This window comes from Dipodomys spectabilis, unplaced genomic scaffold (assembly GCF_019054845.1).
Source record: "Dipodomys spectabilis isolate Male_0828 unplaced genomic scaffold, ASM1905484v1 ptg000081l, whole genome shotgun sequence".
In the NCBI taxonomy this organism is placed as follows: Eukaryota; Metazoa; Chordata; class Mammalia; order Rodentia; family Heteromyidae; genus Dipodomys; species Dipodomys spectabilis.
In genome coordinates, this window is record NW_024870758.1 from 23,666,270 (window position 1) to 23,679,345 (window position 13,076).

General features: G+C 38.9%; 1 protein-coding gene across 5 annotated transcripts in view; it reads left to right on the forward strand.

Moving 5' to 3' along the window:
• Tanc1 (tetratricopeptide repeat, ankyrin repeat and coiled-coil containing 1) overlaps positions 1–13,076 on the forward strand; it is a 229,185-nt gene that overhangs the window by 111,721 nt on the left and 104,388 nt on the right. The window lies entirely within an intron of this gene.

Genomic DNA, 13,076 nt, shown 5'->3' on the forward strand with positions numbered 1-13,076 from the left:
ATCTGGCAAGCACTCACTCAGAGTAGGCAAGCTATTCTGTATTTATCCCTAATGAAGCAGGCCCTGCCCCTCTGCTCAGATTGGTTGAGTTCAGGTTCAGAATCTGCTCTCTATTGGCTAGTTTGAAAGGGGGAAGATGCTATGTAAAGTGACCATTAAAAACTTTGAAATAAGATGAACAGTATACAAGCAATTTCAAAATATACCCATTCTCAAAATATACCCATATCTTCTGCTATTTCTTTTTTTTTTTTTTAATTTAATTTAATTTTATTTGTGAACATACTGTACAGAGGAGTTACAGTTACATGGGCAGGATAATGCGTACATTTCTTACCAAGCATTGCAGCCTCCTCCTTTGTTTACCCTTCACATCCCTTCCCAGCCTCTTCTGCTATTTCTTGAACTATCAAAGGTGTGTCTTCTGAGGTGTGCCTTAATTCCATTTTAGAAAAACCAGTTAAAGAACAAACTTATATTTCATAAATCCTTCCTTATCCCAAAGCATCTCTTCTTTTCCTTTCAGTACTTGCTGATATTGTTTTAGAATACTCAACAAAAGCCAAGCCTGCAGGCCAAAGCTGGAACTTTTAAGCAACCCACTTTGATTAAAAAGACAGCTTTTCCTATATATGGAAGAATACTTTAAAACATTATTTCAATAATTTGTCTCTTTTTTTTTTGGTTCTGTACATGGGAATAATGAAAACCTTTATTAGATATGTTTTTTTCAATAACAATGTTGTGAAACCTGGAATTTTCAAAGAGCAGCAAAAGTCTTTTCTTTAGACCACCTAGCCTAGACTTTCACAAAGATTCTTAAAAAAATAAAATAAAAAACAAAACCCAAAAAACTGGTAGTAGAGGTTGAAATCAGGGCTATAAATTTAGTGAGCTTGCTCCCTTGCTTGCAAGGCTGGCTCTTTACCACTTGAGCCATGCCTCTAGCCCAAGATTCAAGTTCTTGTTACCAGTAATAATGTTAGGTATCACTTTTGTAGATTGCTTGCTGATGAATTAATTAAGCACTAGGGAGTCTTTCTAGGTGTATTTAAAGGAAATTAATTATTTAGTTATAAGTTAGTTTTGATACCCATCTGCTTATTGCTACCAAATATTATATACTCTGATATAGCATTTGAATAACTATAAAAATTTCCTGTGAAACTTGGACTTGTATTGGGACAGAGACTAGGAGCTCATGGATCACTCCATGAAGTATTTTGGCTTGCCTTACCATCATCAACTTTTTACACGTAATGTTACTGGGGGCGGGGTGGGGGTGGGGTGTAATTGATTCAGGTATGAGGAAAACCTTTACATGGAAACATAATAGTTTGATAATTCTTTCACATTTGCTGAATACTTGCTTACAAAATACAGAATAATTTGGGACCTTATTGATCATGTGCCTTTCCAAGTTTTTCTTTTTTTTCCTCTCAAGTACATACAAACATATTCAGAATCACCTAAAATGTGCCCTGGGATGTAAAATTAATCAGTATCCTCTTAATCTAGTTCCACATGCATTATTTGTGAATCTTTTATTGGATACTTGAAATTAGTGTGTGGTAAAGTTAAGAGGGAAAAATCTTAAAGCAATGAATGTTGGAAATGGTGCTGAACTGGCTGTGGTGGCTCACATCGATAATCCAAGCTCTATGGAAGACATAGGAGAATTTGGGGCACAGGGTAAGAAAAAAAGCCCAGAGATACCAGCTGAAAAATAACGAAAGCAGAAAGGGATAGAGACATGGCTCAAGGCTGAATTTAATCCCAGTACTAAAAACAAGAGAGAAAAAGAAATAGTGCTGTGAATTTGGTGAATTTCCAAAATTTTTTATTGTTCTAGAACTTTCTTGGTTTGGACCACTTTGTTTACAGTCAAATCCTTAGCTGGGACTTGGAAACCTTTTTGGTATGTACAAAGTGATTTCCTCTGCCAAGGAATTTGACCTGTTTATCAGTATTTGGGGGAAATTCCTGGAATGTCCTTTCTTCCGTTTGCCCTCTGCACTGCTGTATCTCTGTCAGAAGTCTTGTCTTCAGATCCTAGTTCCCACAGTACTTCTCTTGCTAACTCACCCTGGCTGGAACTAATCTACTTTCTAAAACTTACACACTGCATCTTACCTTCTCTTTATTAGTTGAGTCATTTGTTCTCCCTCCTCAAGTTATTAGTGTTCATATGAACACATTTTCAACAAATGTTTGGCTTCTGAACCATCTCCCAGTCTTATCTACATTCTGTTGTAAAAGATCCAGTTTTAACAAAGAAACTTGCTACATCAATTTAGGAAGGGAACTCCCCAAACCCCACCCCCGCTCCCCACTTCTAATTAGTTTCCTCATCCTTTTACTAAATGCCCCTCAGGATTGATTGTTAGCAAAGCATCTCTTACGTCAGGTTAGCCAAAATCCCCTCTTTCTCCCCAGAAACCTTTTATAATTAACCTTTTATAATTAACCTTTTATAATTTTCTATCCATTGATATCTATCCTGTTGGTTGGCTATATTTCCTCTTACCCATGTTGTGTTCACAGGTGAACTCATTCTCTCTCCTCAGATGCAAAATTCCACCACAGTGGTCCTGACACCCACACCTCAGTAAAATGCTGCTGTGAATAAGGTCTGCTGGAAAGGAAACCCACCACATGGTTCAGGCAGAAAAGAGTTTATTGGGGGGAGAGCAGACTGCCTGCCTGCACAAGATGGAGGCGTGCGGAAACAGAGAGGAAGGAAGAAGAGAAAAGAGAGAGAGGGGACTTGTGTTAAGCCAGATTATATAGGGAAAGGCAGGAAGCAGGACCAGGGGTGATGTGGAAGTGATTTCAGAGCATGGGGAACCTCTCACTATTCCTGGGAGATGTGACCAGGGCGGCTCAGGAAATTACCTCAGCAGATGAAGTGACCTCAGAGTCTGGGGTCCTTTGCTGACTCACAGTCAGGTGATTGACAGTCCAGTGATTACTGGTTTCAGACAGGTAAAGAGGAAGGGAGGAAAGGCTGTTCTGGGCAGACCTAACACTGCTTTCACAAGTATTATTAAAAGGTTTTTTTTTTTCTGTGCTTGGTACAGGCATTGATGTCTTACCTATGTAAAATAGAGACAAATGCTGAACCTACCTATAATATCCCCCAAGGGGGCTCAATTGAAGGTAAGGCCAAGTACAGAGCTATGACATTTGGACGGTGTCCCCTTCTATTATCTGCTACTGCAGATGACTTGATGTTGCTTGGACCTGAGTCCTGTTGAATACCTTAGAGACTCTACAGTGTGTGGGTAGCACTGTCATTTCAGGTGTAATTTTATTTTTTTAACAAATTTAGTGGGACTTTGGATGCCAGTGAATGGTCTGGCCAGACTGAGAAATGTCCAGAAGGGTTTCCTGGGGGCTTCTGGTATGTGAGTGAAGAAGTACTCATGGTCTTTTTATATGCTCAGACCAGTTTTAGATTTTTTTTGAAACTTTATTTTGAGGAAATATCCTAGTTTTTCTCCATAAGAATGAGATTTCTGCTAAGTTCTTTGCTTGACCTTTGAATATGAAGGATTAACAAGTCATTCTGCATCATCTAACCTTTAAAAAAATCTTTCATATTAGATGGTTTTGTTCCAAGTAGTGATAAAATTAACTAAGCAGATTAATCTCTAACAAAGCAGGTCTTGGTGCTACCCAAATTTGTGCAGCAAATTAGTGTCTCATAGTGGTAATTTGGCATCATTGTCTTAGTAATTTTAATTTGAAAAGTTAAGGGTGCTTTCTTAGAAATAGCCATGATTCGAATGCATTAAATGGTGTATTTTTTTTCCGGCGGTGTTTAACACACAGATTTTTGCTTAAATCATGTTGTTGGTAAAGTATCCAGAGCCCTAATGTTCCACCTGTCTGTTTAAAAAAACCCAAACATTGGCATATGGCTGTAAATGTACACTGGATCTAAAAATACCTGTCTATTTTAAAAGCTAGCACTGTTGCTATTAGTGATGCATAATTTTAAGTACAGGGTCTGCAGTTCCCAGAAGGTATCCAGCCACTCCTGTTGCCTGAGCCCCCTCACTGTCACCCCAGCTTTTTGTTGGTTAATTTAATATAAAAGTCTCAGTGCACTTTTGCCTGGGTTGGTTTCAAACTGCAATCCTCTTACCTCAGCTTCTAAGTAGCTAGGATTGCAGTCATAAGCCACTGGTACCCAGCCTAACCTCGGTAACTTTTGTTCTGATTTATAATGTAGAATTCATCTCCCCTCCCTCTCACCCTCTCTCTTAGCCACTTTACAAAAACACCAAGCCTCAGGAGGCTGAAGCAGGAGAATCCTAAGTTTAGGGCCAGACTAGGCTACAAAGCTAGACCCTATCTCAAAAACAGTACATACAAAAAAACTCCTACCAAACTATTTTACCTGTTTGGCTGGAAATTCTTCACTAATTGATGCTATTCTAGAAACTGTCAGGAACTAGAATTATTCTAGGAAGAAGCAAAGACTATAATCCCCTATAATAAATTACTTGGAACAGTACAAGCAGTACTTGCCATACTTCCTGCCAGTTATTTCATTTATCCTTCTTCTGCCTTCCCTCCCCCCATTTATTTGTATTTGTATTTGTTTTTATTTGCATGCCAGTTAGAAGATTCCATTTTCTGAGTATTGTTTCAATTAATTTTTTTCATAAATGGAAAATCTATTTTCTGGTAATGAAAACAAGAACCAGCACCCATTTAAGTAGTTCTGTGGCAGTTGTAAGCCTTTTTGCATTAGGAATTCATCAGTATTTGTAGTCTCTCCCCCTTTTATCTTTCAGAAGAGAAAAGACCATTTTCTGGTTTACTTGTTAGCCATATATTAATTATTTTATATTTGCATTCCTTTTCCAAAATCACTTTGTGTCTACTATGAAATAATCCAAAGGTCAGGCATGAGAAAGCAACTATTTGAAATACTGTGATGGGTGCAACAGAAAGCGGTGACAAGCATATGATGCACGTTAAATGTCACTAATCTGAAAATATTTAACTGAAGTGCTCCAGAACCTGAGCATTCTGAACACTGACTTGACATTTCTGCTGTGATCTCATGTGATAAGTCACGGTGAGGAGACAGGCATACTGACAATGTTGTATAAAATTACTTTCAGGCCATGTATGTAAGACATATGTGAAACAAATAAACTTCACATTTTGATTTGTGTATGCACATATTCCAAAATCGGAAACACTTTAGATCTTGGAGATGACTTGTACTGGCTGGAGAGCAGGGACCATTCTACTTCTGCTCAGCCCCTAGTTATAAGTTCATCTCATAGCTGAGAACTGCTGGAACCATTTTGAAAACCCTTCCTGCCATCTGTTTCTTTAAGACAGGCTGTGAAGTGGAAGTCATCTTCTCTGTTTGGTTCTTAGACAATGAATTAATGTCTGCCCAAGCACTCCCTTCCCCCATCTGCAAGAGTGTTTCTTAATAGAAATTAGAAAAGTTCTTAATAGAAAATAGAAAAGTTGCAAATCCTGTTGTTGAGAGAACTACTGATGGCATTTTAGTCTTTTGTTTTCCCTCATCATTTTAAAGAAATCTACCTACACTTGAGACCACATATAACCCTTATATATAACCTTGTGTTTTTACTAGCACAGTTGCATCCCAAACAATCCCCACCTTCTTTGGTATTTATTGTCTATATTTCAGTGTTCTATAATTGATTTTAAAATTAATCCAGTTTGGACATTTTTCATTTAGAAAGAAATCATAGCCAGACATGATAGCTCACATCTATAAACCCAGAACTAGGGAGGCTAAAATAGGAAGCTTGTGAGTTTGAGGCCAGCCTGGATACACAAGACTCTCTTTCTAAAACCCAAACAAGAATCAGCATGGACTGAGATGTCTTATTTTTCACCATTAAATTTTTGGTGGGAATGTTTTTAATTTAATTGTGGAATACATAACATAAAATTTACCTCTTAACCAGTTTTAAAAGCATACAGTTTAATAGTAAGTACATTCACATTGCTGTGAAGCCCATTCCTGATAGGAATGCTTTTATCTGCTAATTTTTATACACATTTTCTAATATCTCATTAAAGATGGAAGGTTCCCAGCAGTGGAATTATTGAACGAAATGGCCTGCATTTGTAAAGGACCTTGGTACATAAGCTAGTTGCTTTCCAGAAAGCCTGTATTGATTTCATACTCCCTCCAGCATTCTTTGAGAGGCTTTTCTTTTTTTAAGTTATCATCTTCTGGGAACCATCTAAGTGGATGGTGCTGGTAGCCGCTTTGTCAGGCCTCACTGGGGCCTACTGAGACCTTGAAGAGGCTAAGAGGTCTTTCTGTAACCCTTCTCTTTTGAACTTCCCAGCTGTCTGCACATCTCAGACAGTTTCCATTTTCTTTCTTCCAGGATACAGTGTCAGGGGCTTTTCCACAGCTGAGTCAGATCAAGTTCATGGTCAGAAAAACACTCAGCTGGCTTCCAGTTGCATCTGTAACTACAGTCTTTAATGCTTACAGACACCATGGAGGATCATAGGCCTGTTGGAGTTGGGAAGGTCCCTAGAGTACTCTGTCCAGGCTTCTTTGAATAAAAACACAAAAGCCCTGCAATCAGTATGGAACTTACCCCAAGTTTGTACAAGTTGTTGGTGGAGCTTTGTTCTCCTGCTCTGCCAGCATAGTTTCTGTCTGTACTTGATGGACACGAGAGCTCTAAATGATGTTTGTGTCTGGTCTCATGCACAGCCCAAAGGCTAGGCACATGCATCTCTGAGGCTTTTTCTGAGGTGGTGAATAATACAGAAATATATAACCACACTTCATGTGAACCAGCTAGTTCTAGTCTTTGCTTTCACTTCAAGCACTGAGGACCACAGTTGAGATCTGACCTTTATCAAGGACATGTTTTGAGGCTATAGTGTTGTATGATAGTGTTCTCCAAGGTGCAGATAATTTTTACGGTGCATTATTGTGAATTTTCTGTCATTCTGCTTGAAGCATATGCTTGCACATATAAGTGGTATGTATGTTTGCTCCACTTTAAGCTGGAGGACCTTGGAGTCCAAAATGCTGGAACCTCGCTGTTTGTTTTTGTATTTTTTTTGTAGGTGGTAGGGCTTGAACTCAGGGCCTGGACCCTGTCCCTGAGCCCTTTTGTTCAAGGCTAGCACTCTATTACTTGAGTCACAGTGCTACTTCCAGTTTTTGAATGGTTAATTGGAGATAAGAGTCTCACCAGGACTTTACTGCCTGTACTAACTTCAGACTGAGATCCTCAGATCTCAGCCTCCTGAGTAGCTAGGATTTCAGGCATGAGCCAGCTTGGATCTTCCTTTTAGATATTATGATTTAATGAGGGATGGCATGAGTAGTGGGATTTTTTTAAACTTCCTGATTGATTCTCTGTTGTACATCACTAATCAAGAAAAATCCTTTCCAGTGAGGAAAAATACATACATATGAGCCCTTAGTTTCTTTATTTTCTGATGGTACTGGGATTTAAACTGAGGTACTACTTAAGTCATATTCCAATTGCTTAATTGTTTTTTTTAATTTAATTTTATTTTTGTTTAATTATTTTTCAGGCAGGATATCTGCTTTTTGCTTAAGGTTGGCCTTGGGCCATAATCTTCCTACCTCTGACTCCCAAATAACTAGGATTGAAGACATTCAACACCATGCATAGCTTGTTTGTGAAATAATATCTCACTGAATTCTTTCTTTTGTGGTGAAGAAGTCTGAGCTAGACTTAAACTAGTATCCTCACATCTCTGCATTAGTGTGTACTACTGCACCAGCCTTATTTATCATTATTTTCCAATCATTAGAAATAATATTTCTAATCCATTAAAAACATACGCAATTGCTGGGTGGTGGTGCATTGTCTGCAGTCCTAACCGTTTAGGATTTAGAGAGAGGAGGAGATCACTAGAGCTAAGAAGTTGAAGTCTGGTCTTTATTTTTTAAGACTTCATCTCTTAAAAGATAAAAAATAACAATCACCAACAACAAAAATGTGTGTTTTTACAATTCCTTCCATACCCTTAAAAGACAACTACTTTTGTCTTTCTTGTTCTTTTGCTCACTTCCCTCTTTTAGACAAGATCTCATTATGTACCCCCAGGATGACTTTAAATTCTCAATCCTCCTGCCTCAGCCTCCCTGTGTTGAGATTACAGATATGTTCCACTATGTCCAACTTCTTGCTTAGTACATAAATAAAAACCATGTATTCACCTGTCCTCCCTAGAATTGAACAAGTAAAAGAGGCTTTTTGTTTTCCACTCAGTAAAGAATAGTGAAAGAACATTCTAATGTACATTAGTATCGAAAGATGTCTGTTTGTTTTCATCAGATAGACTACAAAAGTTGAATCCTGCTTTGGATAAACACAGAATGAATCACCACATACTTACCGATGATTTGTAATTATTTTATTTTGGGGATTTTGGGGGGGTGTAGTTGGCCTTTAGTATGTGTTTTACTGAATTGTCACAACCTTCATTGTTGTTTCTTTTAAGACTATCAGTCATGTATGTTACAAAAATATTTTCCGGGTTCATTTTCCACTTAATTAGGTCATAATGTTTTATGACTCACAGAAGTTTTTAATTTTCTGAAGTTAAATTTATATATTTTTCCACTGTGACTTATTTCACTGTATTTAAAAATGTTTTATTAAATAGAATTTATATACTACACAACTCATCTATTTAAAGTTTAGAGTTCACTGCTTTTTTCGCATTTTTGCAGAGTTGTGCAACAATTACCATAGTTTAATTTTAGAACATTTTACATCTTACCTAGAAACAAAGAACTCCTGTACTAAATAGAAATCATTCCTTGTCTCTTCTTTTATTTTCTAGCCCCATGCATCCTGTCTATAGATTGCCTGTTGTGAGCATTACATATAAGTAGAATCTTATATATTGTCTCTTGTGTTTTTATTTTTTAAAGGGAATGTGTTCCACCCATATTATAGTAGTATTCAATATTTTGTTCTGTTTTTATTGCTAAATAATATTTGTATTTACTGTAATTTCATTAGCCATGTTTTAGTTTACATTTGGGATATTTCCGCTTTTGTCTATTATGAATAATGCTGCTATGAATGTTTGTATATGCACTTTTACAGGCATGCATATTTTCGTTTGTTTGGGGGTAGATTCTGAGTACTGGCACTAGTGGGTCATATGGTATCTCTTTGTTTAAACTTTTAAGGTTGTCAGATTATTCTACAATAACTATTACTTTGCATCAGCAGCAGCTAAGAATGAGGTTTCCAGTTTCTCTGCATCTGCTAATACTTGTTATTGTCTGGCTTTGTACATAATAGCTGTCCTAGTACCTGTAAACAATATCTCCACATATAGATGGCATCTTATTGTAGCTTTATTAAATTATAAGTATTATACTTGGGCACAAGTTCTTCATCAATTTCTTCCATCCTCTGACTTCTTTTTCTACTCTCTTAATAATACTGAGTACAAGATTTATTTATTTATTTATAGTGTTAGTATTGGGATGAACTCAGGGCCTGGAGGCTACTCCTCTATTACTTGAGCCGCATCTTTCTGGCTCTTTGGGGGTTAATACAGTTTGGCAGGCTTTTCTGCCTTGTCTGGCTTTGAAGCATGGTCCTCAGATACCAGTTTCCTGAGTAGCTAAGATTCTAAGCATGAGCCACCAGCACCTGACAGATTTGATATTTTTCTGTTAGTCAGATTTAATATTTTGTCTTTATTTGATGTCATGCTAAACAGCCATTATCTAATCTGTTGCTACATAGATGTATTCCATATTTCTTTTGAAAGTCCTATAGCTTTAACTCTTATACTTAGGTCTGTGGTCCATTTTGAGTTAATTTTTTTGTGTATGGTGTGAGGTGGGGTCTGAGTCTGTTACTTTATATATGTATACCAATTGTTCCAGAGCCATTTATTGAAAAGACTTTTTTTTCCCCAAATTACTTCTGTGTCCTAAACCAGCCCTACTGCTACCCTTCCTCTTTGCTCATTCTCTTCCTTATGCCATAGGTCAAGATCTTCTCAGAGTGGACCTTCATCTCCTTTTATTCAATGTGGCTTTATATCTTCCTTTGTCTGTGTTTAGCCTTGTACTGTATTTCTTTGTTCTGGTCCTGCAAGAGTCCTGTCTTTATTTTGGTCTTTGTCTGTTTCCCCCTTGGGATTCCTGAAAACAGGATCCAATCATGTTTTTCAGGATCCAGTTACTTTCTTTATCTTGGCGATGGGGCACAGGCATGAAACTGTTAGATTAAGCAGGATTGTAGTAATTCTGCATCCATTAGCTACATGAGATTGGTTGGAAATAGTAATAGACACATGCAAAATTTAGATGTAATGCTACCTTTGTATCTCTCTAGATACCTCCTTCTGTCTAGAGACCTGGGTGTTTTAGATTAAGATTCAACATCCCTCTGAGGGTTTTGTTGTCATCAGGCAGTGAGTAAGGGGGAGGATTCTTTGGACTGGGCTTGATGTAGCCTCTCATTGCTTTCCTGTGCTCTTGCCACATTCTCATTTTCTTCGGCTTTTCAAGGTTTTGCTGCCCGTTTCCTGCCGCCTGCAGTTAATGATGGCTGAAGGTTTTATCCAGTCACACTTTTCAGCAGTGTCAGCTGCACCCTGTGGTGGTGTCAGATGGCGGCTGGAACAAACCCAGGGCCATGCTCAGAAATGAATGTGTTCCCTCAAAGAAAAGAGGTGGGGGCGCAGGTCAGTGGTGGTGGAAATCTCGTTTTGATCATCTGTGATTCAGGGAAACACAGGAGCCCTTGGAGGCCGTTTTATCTATGCCTAACTGTAATGAACGTTTACACGTAAAGTAGAAATAGATGAGAGGACAGTTGTTCCTGCTTGAATCCTCAAATTTGTTGTGAAGTGTGTGTGTGTGTGCGTGCGTGCGTGCGTGCGTACGCGTGCGCGCGTGTGTGTGTGTGTGTGTGTGTGTGACTGGCTGTCTTCCAAGCTGTGAGGGACAAGGATGTACAAAGCCAGGAATGAGAAACTAAGGTGAACACAGAAAGGTGTTCATCAGGAAAAGCTAGAGTGTCTCACCAGCGTCTTTATTACTAAGACAGTAGGCATTGAGCCCAGCAAGCCTTGCTTGGAATGGCGCTCATCTAGAGTAGCAAGCTGTGTCACTCATATCATCCTTTCTTTTTGCAGAACTTCTGAAATATACCATTTAGGAAAGCTCTTTCAGGGAGGTGTGATTTTCTTGTCATTTTCTTCACCAGGATGTCTTCCTTGCTGGTCCTATCTAGGTCCTATGTATGACTACTGACTTCCCTTTTTGAAAAGCCTAGAGAACTAAAGTTTCCGCCCTGAGTCAGGAACTTGGGAGACTCTATTTTCCTTGAGACACGAAGGTCCTAACAGATACGTAATCTTTGTCCCAATCATGGTCACATTGCTTGGATCCATTTTCCATTATAGATGCTTAGGCGGATTGAAGGTATTTGCTCATTGGAGAAATGCAGTACTGCACTTCTCTTACAAACACTTGCATGTTTACGCTCCCTAAAAAATTTCCACACTGAAATCTTTAAACTCCAGTTGCCTAGCATTGGCAGGTGGGCTTTCTGTGATGAGGTTCAGGTCAACTCAAGTGTTCAGAAACCTCTGATGGGTTCAGCACCCTCTTTTCCTCTTAGGAGAGAAATGGAGCTGCCCTTGCTTTGGCCAGGGGAGGATACAATGAGACCTTGTCTTGGGTACTAGATGTACTGGCACCTTGATCCTGGACCTTTCAGGATCATGTAAAATAAGTTGTTTTACATGCCAACTATATAGTGTTTTTGTTCCAGCGTTCTAAACTGACTACACCCTAAGGGAAAGGACAATTTCAGTGAGATGGAGGCTGTAAAATGTAGGAATGTAGAGTTTGCAGTTTCTTTGTGCTCCTCTGTCTTCGAACCCATCTTTGTCTTCCTTCATCTGACTTAGTGGCCACAAATGGATTTCCACGATGTAGGTCTCCTTGGTTCTTTATCCCCAGCCAGATGCCCTCCAGTGGGATTCCACTCTCAGATCTGTGTTTTCTGGCAGGCATGTGTCATCTTGATGTTCCACTCTGCCCTCCTGCGAGGCTTTGTTCCCTGTTAACAGGACATGAAAGCAGCATAGCACAGCAGGTTCCAATTCTAGCTCTGCCACCAGCTACTTGAGTTATTCATCTTCTCTTGGTTTGCACATGATTCGTGTGAAGTGATTAAAATGCTGTGTGTGTGTAATTGCTCTGCCAAGGAAGGCAGCTCCCAGAACTAATGATGGCAATGAAAAGGTCTGAGAAAGCGATGGTTCTTGGCAGAAAAGACAAAAAGCAGAAAGGTAGGATGCCTGGCGGTGCCCTGCCTGGGTAATTTGTGGTGCTCCTAAGTGCTCTCTATGGAAATGAAAGACCAGGAGTTGTGAAGCTGATGGAGACATATTCTAAAATGGTCCAGATTTGTTCCCCAAGCATCAAGAACAAAACTCTGGTGGAAGTAAAGACATTTGCATTGTGTTTGAAGCTGTGTGGAAGAGCAGCCACAGAGCTGTTTTTTTGCAGAAAAGTGGTCAGGTCAGTTGGGGTAGAAGCCTTTGTATCATGTAATTCTTGAGCATCCCTTACATTGCTTATAAAAACCACACTCAGACATATTGTCGGGATGACACAGCCATTATTTTCCTGTCATTGAAATAGATTGTTATTTACTTGGATGTGTACCAGATGAGGTAGATAGCTTATACTTGGGACTCTATTACACCAGAAATGTGTATCCTGTGCAACAGAGTCTCACTATGTGAACTGCATGTGAGGGCACTCACTGGCTGTGAGACAACCCCGGTTAGCCACAAGTGGACTCCAAGGATGGTCATGGTGCCTAGTTATGGAGAATATAGCCTGTGTGAGAATAGAGCCTGGATTCTATCTTGGCAAGTATAGTGTTTCACAACAACTTTGGCTGAAATACTCAGATATTGAGGATCTTTTATAAGCATCAGAAAAATACATTGTATGCTTGGAATCTCCCCTTGTGTCAACCAAAAAAATGATTACAGGCTTTAATCTCTTT